The sequence below is a fragment of the Geotrypetes seraphini genome, chromosome 10, assembly GCF_902459505.1.
Source record: "Geotrypetes seraphini chromosome 10, aGeoSer1.1, whole genome shotgun sequence".
NCBI lineage: Eukaryota > Metazoa > Chordata > Amphibia > Gymnophiona > Dermophiidae > Geotrypetes > Geotrypetes seraphini.
The window spans coordinates 71,207,871-71,225,195 of NC_047093.1; positions in this window are offsets into that span (position 1 = coordinate 71,207,871).

The following is a 17,325-nucleotide window of genomic DNA, read 5'->3' on the forward strand; positions in this document are numbered from 1 at the left end:
TAACATTATCACCAAATCTGAGGCCAAATATTTATCCCAGGCCCCCAGCCGCAACCCCCACTTTTACACTGTACCCAAAATTCATAATACTCTCAATGACCCCCCGGGTAGACCCATTGTGTCGCTCCGAGGTACCATCCTCGAACCCTTGTCTAAAATGGTTGACCATTTTTTGAAACCCCAGGTTGCTCAAGCATGGTCTTTTGTATTGGACACCACCAACTTTCTCAATAGAATTGATATCATCCAGGTGCAGCAGTCCGATCTTCTGGTAACCATGGATTTGGAAGCTTTATATAGCAATATACCTCAGACTGAAGCCTTAAAGATTGTTGAACATCATCTATCTACGGGGCCTCACCATCGTATAACCAAAGCTTTCCTCATGCAATTGGCCACCTTGGTGTTACAAAAGAACTTTTTTGAAGTGCGTGGGGAGTTTTATCTCCAAACGCACGGGGTAGCCATGGGTACAGCCATGGCCCCCAGTGTGGCTAATCTTTATGTCACAAATTTTGAGGAACGTCTGTTATATCCATCTGCATGGATGATTCATATCGCCATATGGCTCCGCTTTATTGATGATGTGTTCCTTATTTGGACTGACACCAAGGCCAGGTTTTATGAGTTTTTGACTTGGCTTAACACTCTTGATAGGCATTTAAAGTTTACTGCCACGGTCAATACAAGCAGTGTCACCTATCTGGATACCAGGGTTAGCAAAGAGCAGGGTAAACTGGTTACTACTGTGTTTTGCAAACCTACGGATCGGACTTCATATTTACATTATACCAGCTGCCATCCTGTCCGGTTGCGCCAGTCGGTGCCCGTGGGGCAATTCCTCAGGATTCGTCGGATTTGCTCATCATTGAGAGAGTATAAGGCTCAGGCAAAGGCTCTGTCTCTGCGCTTTAAGGCTCGTGGCTATCCTGAATGGATTATTAGAAGAGCGTACCGTAGAGCCCGCTATGCTAACCCTGAATTGCTAAGGGCTCCTGTCATTCGGCCACCTCTAGAGCAACAGGTGTGTGTCATATCATTTTCCAATCAAGCCCACCAGATAGCTAATATTGTGAGGAAACATTGGCATGTTTTGGGACATCATACTATTTTTAAGGAGACCCCGTGTATCGCTTTTGCTCGTTCTAAGAACTTGAAGGACCTTCTGGCTACCAGGAGTCGGGCCCACAGTGGGGGCAGACATCAACCATGTGGATATTGTGACATGTGTCATTCATCTTTGTCAATTTCTACCTGGCAACATCCCCGGACTCAACGCACTTACCACCTCAGAGCGCAAACTTCGTGTGATTCTAAATGGGTAGTTTATGTTATTATCTGCCCGTGTGGTTTGTGCTATGTGGGACGGACCAGCAGAAGTGTCAGGGTCAGACTGCAAGAACATAGAAGCCGGATCCGTACTGGATCTCAGTCTGCCCCTCTGGTACCCCACTGTGCTGACTTTGGTCACTGTTTTACTGACCTATCCTGGTTCGTGCTTGAGCAAGTCCCTTGGGACTTTAGGGGGGATCGACAGGCTCACCTGAATCTCAGGGAACAATATTGGATTTTTCAATTACAATCTGTTCAGCCGAATGGCCTTAACGAAAGTGTGGAATGGAATACCATTGTTTAATAGGGTTTTTGGCTCCCTTTGGATAGTGGATTTTGGATGCAGTGTGTGGTGTGCTTGCGTGTGTGTTTGGGGGGGACTTTCTTTGATTGCGGTGCTCCTATTGGTGGGTGTCTCTTTTTCCCTTCCCTTTTCCCTCCCTCTTCTCCTTCTCTTTTCTGTGGTGCTGATTGTGTTGAGTGCTGGCACTGTATGATTGGTTGGTTCGTGTATGATGTCACCTGTGGATCTGTTTTAGCCGGTGTGCTCTCCCTCCCGGGCACCCCGCCTTCCAGCCTTCCTCTCTGCTTGTGTTCTGTTGGAGGCCAGGTTCCTGAAGAAGGGCTCCTCCCGAAACCAGCGCGGTTGAACCTCTCCTCCTGGCGCGGTTTTTCCGTTTGTGTGACAGTTTTGGATAAGTATTGTTTCTTTTGGACATGTTTTTCACTTTTTGGTATGGTTTTTGACTTTGTTTGTGATTTTGTGTGAGTTTTTTGAGGGGGTTTGGCTGGCAGGGTTTGTGTGGGGGTCGCTCAGGTTGCTTGTGTTGAGTTTTATTTACTCACTTTGATTGTTGATTGGTTTGATTTCTGCACACACAGGGCGCTCGATGATGGTGTGCGGGTGGAGGCTTATGGCCTTGGCCCAGAAATGAAGTGTCGGAGCTGTACTCCTATCACTGAGGGTTCACACTGAGAGCGCCCTATAACATCATATAATGTGACATGTTCTTTGACATATTACACTATATTTGGTTTGCAAGTTGTGAGCCAAGTTAGGCACTTTGAGCTTCCCCCTCACAGACCTTGATGTGACTTGGTTGCCTTCCTTGTTTTTTCTAGTTTAGGATTTGTTTGGCAAATTAGGAGTGTGTTGTTGTTGGCTATAAGTTTAGCGGCAACTCATCCTCACCCCCATGAAGACTACCGGTAAGAGGGATGCCCAATCCCTCCTGCCACAACCCCCCCCCCCCCCATACATTGCGCGGCAGGAGGGATGCCCAATCCCTCCAGCCAGAAACCCCCCCCCCCCAAAGCACTCTTCATCGGTAGGAGGGATGCACAGTCCCTCCTGCTGGACACACACCCCCTCACCATCTTCCTTCTGGACTGCCCAGCCTACATTGTATGCATCTCCCGCTGGCCTAGGGAGACACATATGGTCACCTAGGTCTGTCTAGGGCTACTTCCGGGCCAAACCAGGCCAACGCCTAGCCGTAGGCGAGCTTAGGCAGGCTTGCGTGCCTCCTTAGGCTCCCGGAGGCACCTCCAATGTGGGCGGCCTGCCTTGGGAGGTTTTTTTTTTTTAGGAAATGTGTGTCCTGATTGGCTGGTGAGGCAGCAGTTGGCCGCATTCAATTGGGACGCCGTTTATAGAATCTGTTGCTAAGTGTCCAGCTCATCATTTATACCCACAATATCAAAAATGATTAATCTATAGGATAAAGAGTATGAAAAAGAAAGCAACTGAGAACCCAATTCATATGTCTATTTAAATAAATAAGTTTATTCAGGACAGGATCCAGTATTTAGCTATGTGGCACTTACTGTAGAAGACCTTAGCACAGAAAAAAAAAAGGTGAAGGGTACCAGGGGATATTCTAGGAGAAGTAGTGATTTCCTGCTTTTATGTAATAAATAATTTTAATATTTGTGCATTGGGTATGTTTATCCGTTGAAACCTTGAAAGCTAGGTTGAAGGAGTTTGGTTAATTAAGCCAGGACATGAAAAAACAACAACAAAAAACTGTGAGAGACTTGACAGCTGTCTTTAAAATACATAGTGACCATCAACATAAAGTAAATTACAGCAGAGATTTGTGTTAGACATTTGGAAGAATTTTCTAATTGTATGGGTAGCTCAGCACATTAATATGTGTCTGAGGGAGATGGGTAGCCATGGTCCCTCAGTGGTGATATCTCACTGGAATGTTTTAGGTACTAGGATGATATCGGCGCTTCTCAACTCTCCTGGAAGCACACTTATCCAGTGAGGTTGTCTGCATTATCACATTGAATATGCACGAGAGAGATTTGCATGCATCTGCATTGTGGTCATCCTAAACATCAGACTTACCAGGTATGCATCTAAGAGAGGGTTGAGTAATATCACTCTAAAAGATCTCCTCAAATCCCTCCCAGCCTTCTTTCTACAGTTCAATGATAGAACAGTAAGAGCACCCTCTGAAAAGATCTGGATCAAGCCCTACATTTTGGGGTCATAATTGGTACAGTATAAAAAATGATTCATCTCTATCTTTAGATTTGGTGTTTGCAAGACACAGGAATCATCACCCTGTTTGCTATATTAATGTCACAATAGAGGAACGTTAAGCTTAGATGGACAATCATCTGTACTGCATCTGGATAGTCCTTTTGCAGTGCTGCTTTTTTTTTTTTTTTTTTTAACTCCACACTCTTATATCTGACTCCTCTTACAATATAATAGACTGATGTTAATTTTTAGTTTAGAAACACATGTTGTGGAGCTGTTCTGAAAGTAAAAGCCAGTTTAATTAAGTGCACAACAAAAACATTGTGTTAACTAACCTATGTAGTGTTACAGCCGAAGGATTGTCAAACCACTTAAGTTAGAACCTATTGGCATTGAAATGCAAATGTAGCAATGGAGTCACCTGCTTACAAATTAGTCTTTTGTGAGGTTATGTCCTTCAGAGAGGTATTTCAACTTCAAGTGCTCTCTGAGAGTGAACAGTGGTAAATTACAATGCTATGAAGCTTTAAATGGCAAATAAAAGCCCTTTTTAAAATGAAGTGTTATTTTCTCTGTGGTTTTGCAGTGTGCACATTTATGGCTGACCTCTTGGCACTCATGGAGTCAATCATGGAGTCTCTGCGGGACCACACAAATCCCCACCCTAGCTGCTAAAATTGCTGCAAAGGAGGAAGCAAACTGCCTCATTGTGCCTGGAAATCAGAGACTACACGATTCAGAGAGGTTAGTTTCGAAAGCTATTTACCTGGATAAAATGGTTTAATTGAAAATTCTCCCATGTTCAATGGAAAATATACAAAGGTTTCAGTAGATGTGTGTCTGTAGCCAGGTTAAAAAGTAATTGAATTGGGTGGATTGAGGATGAGAGAGGGAAGTTGTGTGAATTCTTGACCTTCTTGGAAGGAATGTGAAATAAAAAAAATTTGGTTGAGTTTTGTTTTTAATTCATTTATTATTTTTCCTTATTAGTTGGTTACTTATAATGTAACAAAAACAAAAAAAAGAGAATAAAAATTCAACATGAAATTAAATCGAGTCTAAGCTCCTGTCCATCCAAACCAGGGAAAATGAATTTCTGTCTTCCTTCCCCTCCCACTTCCACAGATCCTTTAGATCCCTTCTTACCCACCTGTAGCCCTTTAAGGGACAGCTCCTACCCCCAAACTACTCTCTCTTATAATGGCATCAGCCAACGTGAAGCTGACACACAGAGGAGTAGCTAGGTGAGGTGCAAGAGAAGTAGCTTCTCCCCCAAACGGATTTTGAATGAAATGGTGCCAAAGCAGATTGGCCCTTCAGCCTTGCCCGGGGCCTATTTAACAAAAGGTCTGTTCCCAATGACATCCCTATACTTCTGCTGACACACTTTGGAAACTTTACCAAGAGGTCCCATGTCCACTATCACTTGGACCTTCTATGACTGTGAATTTCAGGCATTCATGGGCCTTGTACATCTAGGGCATGCAAGAAAACTTGTATGTTGCCTTCTATTCGTTCTCGTGTAGTTTGTCATTTTAACATGCACTAGATTGTGAAATAATTTAGCACAAGTTAAACAGTGAAATGCCATTTTGCTTCTCCTGTTATTTTTCTGGTTTGACAGTTAAATGATGAGGCATGCAGTGCTATTTTCTTTTAGTTTATTGCACTTATTCACCATTCACTCAATTGGAAACGTGCCAGTGTTGAGGACTGGCATATAGTGCCCTACTCTGATGATCTTTGCTTACGTTCTGTACCACAAGCCCCTTCATGAACATATAGCTATCATATCAAATCAGTCCAGGGCACTGTATTAAAATATAATAATACACGGAAATGTGTGTTGACCTTAAATGTCTGAGTAGGTCATGTTCTGTATTTTAAACAGAAATTAAAACCACTCTTTAGATGCAATAAGATCCACTGTGCCTCCGATCTGAGCAGATGTAACGAGCTCCCATTGTATTTCTTTTTTGCTCATTAAAATATTCATCCTCTTCCTAATGCATGTTAAATAGTTATTTAAGATCCAGCCATTTTTATGAGTCCTAATTTATGCACTATGTAAAACTGTGTGGAATACCATGGTGAAAGAGATTCAAAATACGCTGTCGTATTTTTTTGTATTTTATAGCATGATCCACTTCTATCAAAAATGACTTTTTATGACTTCTATTAACCTAAAGAAAGATTATCTGGCCTCTCTAATTTCCATCCTTTTTACAGATAGATATATTTCATTATCACGTTTTGTTTTAAATGAAAACCTTTTCCAGGATGGAAATAAACATGTTTACTAACCAAGCTAAATGTTTCCTTAAATTGGATTTTGTGTGCATATGTACAGACAAAATTGTACTCCTTTGGTCATATTGAAATAGTTCTCTCTTTTTTTTTTAACTCTCATTTTTTGTGTGTTCACATCCACTGCTCTTTTATTTTTATGTGAATGGTTACTGTCCTTGCATCTCAATCCCCTCCCCCTGCTTGAAAGTATAGCTGAGTGTTTTCTTGGGTCTATACACATGCCATTAAAGATCATTAGCTAAAGGAAGGCAAGGGAAGGGAAATGCCCTGGCTGGAAAATATTTTCCAATTAGAATTTACCTGTGGAGGCTCCGTTTTCTTCCAGGGACTGGTTAATTTTTCATTCTTGGAGTTTGTTTCTATGCTGCTCAACCATGAAACCTAAGGAGCAGTAACTGGATAAGGTTTAAAGATGAAGTGTTGTAGGATTAGTCTGGTGCCTCAGTAACAGTGTTGTGCATCACCATGTGAAGGGACCTGGATTCAGTTCCTAGCTCAGGTCTTCTGCCAGCCCCCCACCTCAGCCAGTTAGAGTTGGAGATGCTCTGGAGGCAGCACTCACAGTCCCTGAGAGAGAGGGAGTCATAGTCATTATGCAATGCTGACACCTAGTCCTAGATTTAGGTTTCCATGATAGCAGGGGTCCTGAAGGATTCATGGTGCATAGTCCTTGGATGAGGATTGTTACTACAATGGCTTAAGAAAATTTAGAGAGATAGAAAATAGAGAAGGAGAGTAATACAAAATGAAAGCTTATGGTGTCAGATTCTAGCCCTGGCTTTTCTAATTGAGAAGAGCAAGAAAGTAACATATTTTACAAAAAAATAATAATAATAGAAATATTGAAACAAAGTTGAATAAATCAAGTATTTAACCAATTAATAAAATTAACCCTGTGAATGAGATCCTGTGCATGACGTGGTAAAATATCCCATCTTAATGGTAGTCCGTGTTGATAACATTCCCTCTATGTGATGTTAATTTAAGTTTTGTGTTTATAAGAACATAAGAATTGCCACAGCTGGGTCAGCCCAGTGGTCCATCGTGCACAGCAGTCCGCTCACGTGGCAGCCCCCAGGTCAAAGACCAGCGTTCTAAACGAGTTCAGCCTCACCTGCGTACGTTCCAGTTTAGCAGGATATTGTCTAACTTTGTCTTGAATCCCTGGAGGGTGTTTTCCCCTGTAACAGCCTCCGGAAGAGCGTTCTAGTTTTCTACCACTCTCTGGGTGAAGAAGAATTTCCTTACGTTTGTACGGAATCTATCCCCTTGCAACTTTAGAGAGTGTCCTCTCGTTCTCCCGACCTAGGAGAGGGTGAACAATCTGTCTTTATCTGCTAAGTCTGTTCCCATCAGTATTTTGAATGTTTTGATCATGTCCCCTCTCAATCTCTTTTCATTTTATTGAAACCACTTAGATCATACATGGTATATAAATTTTTTAAATAATAATATGAGACATATCAGCTGTTTCAAATAGTAATATGAAGTTTTTATAGACACTTTTAGTCACTTTATACTTTAAAGTTCAAAGTGTAAGAAATTGTTTTAAAATCCCAAGTAGTCAACCCCCTAATTCTAGAAAGTTGTGCACCCAAATATATAACCAACGCAAAAATTTGTACTTGCACGCTATAGAATAAGGTCACACGTAAATGTCATAATGAACTGATAATTGGTATTAATAAAAAATAATAGGCTATAATTGGCCTTAATTGATGTTGATTGGCACCAGTTAGCATTTATATGCATAACTACCCTCCGTTGGTATTCTATAAATTGTGCACTCAAAATCCAGAGGATGCAACTTCAAGGGGGCATGGAACTGGAAGGGACATAGATGGATTTGGGCATGTGTGTTATAAACTACTAGCCCTTATGCCAGGTAGTGAGCTAGCTTAAGTACTCGTAGCTAAAGTTAGGAGCATAAATGTGAACTTACACTAGTATTCTATAACAGCATTTTTGCACAAAACTGCCATTATAGTATTCATACTTGGTATACATACTGCCTAACATTTGGCAGTCTATAGAGAATTAGCCCCATAAGAGGGAAAGTTTCTAACTGGGTGCCAAGGTTAGGCACCTAGATGCAATATGCTGAATTTAAATTCTATAATGGCATCAGGGCACTCGATTCTATTACAGATTCAAACTGTTTTTTTATTAACAAAAACAAACCATACACCAACAGAGTCATAAAGCCAGACAAGAATGAAAGGAAGGAAGACTAGGCTCCCTTCCCCCCCCCCCCCCCCAGAGGACTGGACTCTGATGTCCTCTCAGGTTACAAGATGCCTCAAACCCTCCGACCCCCCCAACAACCCCCCTCCTATACCGCCCCTCCCCCCAACCCCTCCAGCCCTCACACCCCCAAATCAGACAGATGGAGTAGGCGAATGTAAATCTACACACTTACATTTGGGCATCCCCACTTATGCCATGTCAATCGCAGGTGAAAATGAGTATACCTAAATGTGGCACTTTAGTGGGTAACTTCCAATTACATTTGTAACTTATGGAATATTGTAAACTCTCCTTAGGTAAAGCCCACCAGTTTAGACTAGTGGGTAAATAATATTGGTTGAGTCTGACCCCCATGGTAAAGGACTAATTATTGGTAAATGTAAAGAGAAGGGGAAGGGCAAGAGGATGGAGATTTGGATTAGGTTAAAGAGAGGAGAGTAATGATAGGCTGGGAGAGTGTTGTTGGTAGGGAATGTTTGCATTGTATAGAAATGGAAAGTGATTGAGGATTGGTGGAACATAGGATAGGAGTAATTGGTTGGATGGGTTCTTTGGAGTTTTGGCAGGTAAATACTGCCTTACACACTCTGCCGTCTGTAACTCAGATGCATCTGGGGACAATCTCTTTAGAAAAAACACACGCTCTCATGCAAACAGTTGTGTATCCAAAGAGGTGTCCATTTATTCAGTGTCCAAGTGCATATATATCAGGGATCTCAAAGTCCCTCCTTGAGTGCCGCAATCCAGTCGGGTTTTCAGGATTTCCCCAATGAATATGCATTGAAAGCAGTGCATTCACATAGATCTCATGCATATTCATTGGGGAAATCATGAAAACCTGACTGGATTGCGGCCCTCAAGGAGGGACTTTGAGACCCCTGATATATATATATAATCTCCTTGTGCATGCGCACTCACAAGCTAGTTATGGGTCAGTTTCTGGAAGAAAGCTAAGTTTTGTTTCTGAAGAAAGCTAAGTTTTGTTTCTTTATACATGGCATCAGCTTATAGGAAATAGCAAGCAGATATGATTTCACACTGACAAGGAGGAGAGTTGGGGGATTTCCAAAGCCAGCACAAGCAGCTGTAACACAGAGCTCATAGTTACAGATAACAAAGAGAAAAAAGTTTTTTTGGTTTCTTACAGTGCAACAGTTTCTCAGCATTCATATGCAACAGAATAAACTTATAAAGAATATACTCCTTTAGCGGGCTGCTAGGCATTTGGTCTAAGCGTAGGAAGTGGGGCGAGTGTAGGGTGGGAATGGAGGTGTGAGAGGTCCTTCCCTTCCGATGTTGTTTCTTGTTGGGTGTTGTTTGTCTTTTGTGGTGTTTTGGCTATTTGATGGGGGAGATGGGCTGTGGGAACAAGTGGATGTTGGGATTTTGGGGGACTGGAGTGGTCACAAGTGGCTGGGGTGTGAAAGGTAGGCATAGAGAGTTTTTTGGTCCTAATGAGGCATTTGTTTTATGAGCATATTGACATGACAAGTAGGGATTGAAATAGGTTGCTAGTGGGCGGCACTGCCACGAGTTAAGGCGCAGCTTGACAACACTGTAGGTCACGCTAGTATATGGAGAGATGATAGGATGCAAGAATTCTGAGCTAGTTTCATCACCAAATAGCTCATGGGAGTTGGGACAGCCACTATGGGAGTTATGCAGTGTTTAAATGAATTAAATTGTGAGTTGTTTGATTATGTTTGATTAGGTAAGTCGGGGGAGGGTACAGGCACAAACAACATACCAGGCGAACTAAAATGCCAATACATTTATGAGGCTGAGGAAAATAGACACCGAAATTCTGAGTCAGGGGTGAGTGCACACACTTTTGAGTCGGGAGTAGGGTCACATCATATTTATGGGTCACATTGTAATTCCGGGTCTAGGGGGAGTACACACTGTAGTTCTGGGTATATGGGGAGTACACATTGTGGTTCTGAGCCTCAGGAAAGCACAAATAACACAAACAATGCTAAAGGTGTTCAAATAGCTCAAACAGGAATATCCCCACTGAGACATAACAAAAATATAACATGGAGGGCTATGTACGTCAACGCACACAGTTTAGGAAACAAGATCCTGGAATTGGAAACAGAAATAAGGAATGCCGACCTGGATGTGGTGGCGATATCCGAAACCTGGCTCACAGACTCCCACGGGTGGGACATGGTCATACCGGGTTACAACTTGCTTCGCCGGGACAGAGAGGGTAGGAAGGGAGGGGGTGTAGCATTATATACTAAAGATGACATTAAGGTCACGAGAATCTCAGATGTCCAGTATACTGGGGAATCCCTTTGGGTTAATTTGGCCAGAGGGAAGGACAAATGCTTGTATCTTGGCGTAATTTACAGACCCCCAAGACAACAGGATGACCTGGATATGGAAATAATCGAAGATATATAAAATATCACCTTGCGTGGGGACACAGTATTGCTAGGTGACTTCAACATGCCTGATGTGGATTGGGTTACACTTACCTCTGCTTCCGGCAGCAGCAGGAGGCTATTAAACTCTATGAAAGGAGCAAGCCTCAGGCAACTGGTGTTGGAACCGACAAGGGATCAGGCAATACTGGACCTGATACTTACCAATGGAGAAAGTGTCACAGAGGTCTCGGTGGGCGACACATTGGCCTCCAGTGACCACAACATGGTATGGTTCAATATCAGGAAAGGTTTCACTAAATCTACTACACTAACCAAAGTCCTCAAATTCAAGGACACAAATTTCAAAGAAATGGGAGACTTCGTTCACCAGGCGCTACAAAGCCAAGAAGAAACCGATAACGTGGAAGACATGTGGTCGACTTTGAAAGCAACCATACAAGAAGCAACAAACCGCTATGTAAAATCAGTAAGTAAATGGCGAAGGAACAATAAGCCACAGTGGTTTACTGCGGAGATCTCAGACCTGATCAAGGAGAAGAAAAAAGCATTCATCTCTTACAAACAATCAGGGAAGCAGGACTCTAGAGCAGACTACCTGGCCAAATCAAAAGCCGTCAAAACAGCAGTCAGGGAGGCTAAATTCCTCATGGAGGAGTCTCTAGCAAAGAACATCCAGAAGGGAGATAAATCCTTCTTCAGGTATATCAGTGATAGAAGAAAAAACTCAGGCGGGATTGTACGTCTTAGGAAACCAGACGGAGACTATGTGGAAAAGGATTCGGAAAAAGCCCAACTATTAAATGAATACTTCTGCTCAGTCTTCACCCGAGAAGCGCCAGGGCTCGGCCCTCAGCTACAGACAAGGGTTGGCTCAGTTGACCCGTTTAGTAACTTTGAGTTTACGCCCAGCAGTGTCTACGGTGAGCTGTCAAAGCTCAAGGTTAACAAAGCAATGGGGCCGGACAACCTGCACCCCAGGGTGCTTAGGGAGCTGAGTGATGTCTTGGCGGAGCCACTGTCCGCGCTCTTCAACCTCTCCCTTAGTACAGGCAGCGTCCCGTTGGACTGGAGGACGGCTAACGTCATTCCACTCCACAAGAAAGGCTCAAAGATGGAGACAGCAAACTACAGACCAGTGAGTCTAACATCGATAGTGAGCAAACTAATGGAAACTCTAATCAAACACCAATTAGATAAGATCCTGGATGAGGAGAATCTACGGGATCCCCGACAACATGGATTTACTAAGGGGAGATCCTGCCAATCCAACCTGATCAGCTTCTTTGACTGGGTAACGGGGAAGCTGGATATAGGGGAGTCCCTGGACATCGTGTACCTGGACTTTATCGATAGCGTACCACACCGCAGGTTACTGAGCAAGATGAGTTCTATAGGATTAGGTAACACATTGACGAAATGGGTTGGGAGCTGGCTTGGAGGTAGGCTCCAAAGGGTGGTGGTGAACGGCACCCCCTCCGAAATGACGGAGGTGATTAGTGGAGTACCACAGGGCTCAGTCTTGGGCCCAATCCTATTCAACATCTTTATAAGAGACTTGGCAGAAGGGCTTCGAGGTAAAATAACATTATTCGCCGATGATGCCAAACTGAGTAATGTAGTGGGCAAATGCACAACAGACGAAGATTCAGTGCCCGACAACATGATGCACGACCTACTCCTACTGGAGCGATGGTCTAGGACATGGCAACTCAACTTCAATGCCAAAAAATGCAAAGTTATGCACCTGGGCAGCCAGAATCCATGCAAGTCTTATACCCTTAATGGCGAGATCCTAGCAAAAACGGTAGCGGAACGAGACTTGGGGGTAATCGTCAGTGAGGACATGAAGTCTGTCAATCAAGTGGAGCAGGCTTCGTCCAAGGCAAGACAAATCATGGGCTGCATACGAAGGGGTTTCGTCAGTCGTAAGGCGGAAGTCATTATGCCATTGTATAGATCCATGGTGAGGCCCCACCTGGAATACTGTGTGCAATTCTGGAGGCCACATTATCGCAAGGATGTGCTGAGACTGGAGTCGGTGCAAAGAATGGCCACCCGGATGGCTTGGTACTCAAGGATCTACCATACGAAAAACGGCTTGACAAATTACAGCTATACTCGCTCGAGGAGCGCAGAGAGAGGGGGGACATGATCGAGACGTTCAAGTATCTTACGGGCCGCATCGAGGCGGAGGAAGATATCTTCTTTTTCAAGGGTCCCACGACAACAAGAGGGCATCCGTTGAAAATCAGGGGCGGGAAACTACGAGGTGACACCAGGAAATTCTTTTTCACTGAAAGAGTGGTTGATCGCTGGAATAGTCTTCCACTACAGGTGATTGAGGCCAGCAGCGTGCCTGATTTTAAGGCCAAATGGGATCGGCACATGGGATCTATTCACAGGGCAAAGGTAGGGGAGGGACATTAAGGTGGGCAGACTAGATGGGCCGTGGGCCCTTATCTGCCGTCTATTTCTATGTTTCTATGTTTCTATGTTAAAGGACAGTTAGAAATAAAGCTGTGGCCAAACATTTTGTTCCACAGCGATTACCTAAGTGTGATTTATTTATTGGTATCAATTGTAATTGTTTTGGAAAGAGTGAGGTGACCGAGTGCAAATGCTAATATTATGCGCTGCCCATGTGTACACCTCCTTGCATTTATACGCCAAGCGAGTTGCAGTGCTCAGTTATAAAATAGTTCTTAGTGCCAGCTAGCATATATGTGCATTCATGTACAATTCACACACTTAAGTGCTAATATTCTATAATCATAGTGCACAAATGGTGTTTTTATTTAGACACAAAAATTATAGAATGAGGGTGTTGGGGGAATAATTTTATAAAACTTTTTCATCATGTAAAGCAGGGGTGTCAAATGCTGGTCCTCTAGAGCTGCAATCCAGTCGGGTTTTCAGGATTTCCCCAATGAATATGCATGAGATCTATTAGCATGCAAATAGACCTCATGCGTATTCATTGGGAAAATCCTGAAAATCCGACTGGATTGCAACCCTCAGGGACTGACATTTGATATCCCTGATGTAAAGCCATTTTTACACAGTAGGGATGCTAATGATTGTTCTTCCAACTGGGTATATAGATGGATGTATTCTAATGGTAATAAACAGAGAGATCAATCCACAGATACCAGCTCTTCCACTGTATCCCACTCGTCTCAGAATGACGGATCTGAAGGGGATTTTTTAGATTAAAAGAAAACCAATCAAAATAGAGGAAGGGGAAGAAGAAGGGGCAGAGGCCAGCGAACCACATGGTCCAACAACACACAATGATGAACACTTCTGCTGTAGTCAATATTTCAGATAGATCATTGACGAATGTTGAAAAGGAGGTTTTGTCCAAAGGGTTATCATTTGTCCCAACAGACCCATTTGATTATTTTCAATTCCAAGTAGATCTCGAAAAATTTATATGAAAACTATCCCTCAAAAAGTTTTTTTGGGACGAGGTCTAAATGGACAGATCAATAATAAAGAAAAAATCAACATGGGGTCCCCCACGACAATTGGATGCCCTGATTTCCACCTTTAAACAACTAGTACTATAAGATGTATCGAAATATAGATACAGTAAAATTGAACTGTACAATCTAGCTAAGGAAGAAATGACAGCACTATATACATTACGACAAGCCAACTCGATAGTTGTTTGTAAAGCAGATAAAGGTGGTACAACAGTAATTTGGAATAAATCTGATTATTTAGCTGAATTGTCTCAACAATTACAAGACCTTAATACGTATATTCCTCTTGAAACAAATCCCACCCAGAGATTGAAACAGGAGATTTTACAACTCACTCAGAAAGGATTCAATGAAGGAATCGTCATCAAGAGTAAATTCCAATTCCTAAATCAGGACTAGAAAACCATCCCTTGGATCTATCTAGTCCCTAAAATACACAAGAAGCTGCAGTAACCACCAGGGTGCCCCATTATATCCTCCCAAAATTCTATTTTGAAATGACTTTCTACTTTTGTAGATTATTATTTAAAACCTTGGTTGAATCTAGTAAATCATATATCAAAGATACCAGTCATTTCTTATTGTGGCTACAATCAGTGGATTTGAACAATAGATTAATAATTATGGTCACACTTGATATAGTATCTTTATAAATGTCACTTCCACAAGCAACATGTTTACATATAGCACAACATGCTTTGGATACTCGTAGTAGACCACATCAAAGTCCCACAGATTTTTTTAATAGCTCTATTAAGGATTGGGCTGACTGAGGTATGGCCAGTAGGAAAAAGGAGGTGTTGATGCCCCTGTATAAGACTCTGGTGAGACCTCATTTAGAATATTGTGTACAATTCTGGAGACTGCATCTTCAAAAAGATATAAAAAGGATGGAGTTGGTCCAGAGAAAGGCTACTAAAATAGTGTGTGGTCTTTATCATAAGGCGTATAGGGACAGACTTAAATATCTCAATATGTATACTTTAGAGGAAAGGTGGGAGAGGGGAGGCATGATAGAGACGTTTAAATACCTACATGGTGTAAATGTGCATGAGTCGAGTCTCTTTCAATTGAAAGGAAGCTCTGGAATGAGAGGGCATAGGATGAGGTTCAGAGGTGGTAGGCTCAGGAGTAATCTAAGGAAATACCTTTTTATAGAAAGGGTGGTAGATACATGAAACAGTCTCCTCGAAGAAGTGGTGGAGACAGAGACTGTCTCTGAATTCAAGAAGGCGTAGGATAGGCACGTGGGATCTCTCAAAGAGAGAAAGAGATAATTGTTACTGCGTATTTGCAGTCTAGATGGGCCATTTGGCCTTTATCTGCCATCATGTTTCTATGTTTCTATCACACTTTATATAATAAGCACTCTTGGCCTAACAAAATGTACCCATAAAAAGAAAGTAAAGCTCATCAGATGCAGACTGTGAGGAGAAAAAGGAAAGGTTTGTTGTTTTGCCAAAGAAAGGTTTAAAAAATGAAAAATGTAGATAAATTTGGGCAAAGAACAACCCCCCCCCCCCCTCAAAAAAAAAAGTATTTGGAGTAAGTGATAACATAGCCAACATCTTTAAACAGTAATCTTTTACTGTTGTAGAACTGTAAGATCCTTTGCAAGCAAAGACTGGGTAACAAGTATTTGTTTAAAAAAAAAATAAAAAGAAAGAAATCAAAGGTTTTCTCATGTGTAGATTACATTGAGTTTTTCCTGCAGTGAGCAAAGAAGAGAAATGTGTTCAAGATAGCAAATAAAATGGCTGCTGGTGAACTGATCTATATGGATATTTTCTCCCATTTGTTATTATTAAATGGGAATTCTAAGGCAAATCTTTTAAAAACAGCAAGTGACAGATAGGGTTAACAGTTTATTATATTTTTTTCTCAGTGATTTTATCACTGTCGTTAGAGCATTCATTGAAGTAAGTGAGAAATCCATCAAGGGATGACAGCAAGGTGCAGACTAATGGCTGTTAGATGGTAATAATTTTTAATATGATTTTTATTTCACTTAATTTCATATGTGCTTGACAAAAGGTCTTGTGTCACCAGAGAGCAGCGTAGAACTAGGAATACAAGCAAAGTTCTATTCTGAAAATGTGTAGCATTAAAATAATACAGTATAATTACTTTTGCTACCAAAATCCAAGTCAGTAAACAACTCTGTTTTTGAGAGGTTTAAAACAAAATTACTTTCAGAAACCCCTCCAGAGATAACATGTTTATTCATCTTGATGGTGCAGTTTGTGATTAGACATCAGGATTCATGTGTATTAACAGATCACAGCCTCCCCCCCCCCAGATGTGGAAGAAAGAGGTGAGACAAACCTACCCAAACCCTCTGCTTACAATTGCTTTTGTTCTATTTGGAAAGGTGTGGGGAGGAGAGTTATTTGTCATACATTGTGATCATCTAAAGAATAAATCTTTAAGCAATTAGTACATTAAATTATTTGTGTGTGCATATGTGTCCAAGTTCAACACAGCTGTCTGGCAACAGCTCCTTTGATCTCACTGGGGTCCTTTTACTAAGCTGTGGGAAAAAGTGGCCTTAGCATGCCTTTACAAGGTTCTGTCCTGTGCACTAAGACCATTTCTATTACAGCCGTAAAAATGCCTTTTTTTTTGCATTAATGACCTTGTACTAATGTTGCCATTAGTGCATGAGGTCCAAACAAGACGAAGTAGAAAAAAAAAGCACAATGGAGAGTAGCGATGTAATCAACTCACCAAAAGCTCTTTATAAAAAAATCTTCATAAAGGACTCAACACAAGCTGTGTTTCGACTAACAAGCCTTCATCAGGAGTCCATATCAGAATAATCTCATTCAAATATAAAAGAATGTATAAAGAGCTCCTATAAAAGCAACCCTATACTGCTGAGTCCTTTTGTCTTTATCTTTGGGATAAGTCTAGCATGGCTTGGCTTGAAGTTGCTTCTCCTTAGAGCACCTGCTTTGGTCTGCCTGGTCAGCAGTACAGGATTGCTTTTATAGGAACTGACATCAGAGGGAAGGCTTGTGGGTCAGACATGTGCAGTGTGTAAGAGCCACTGCCCGCATCCCTG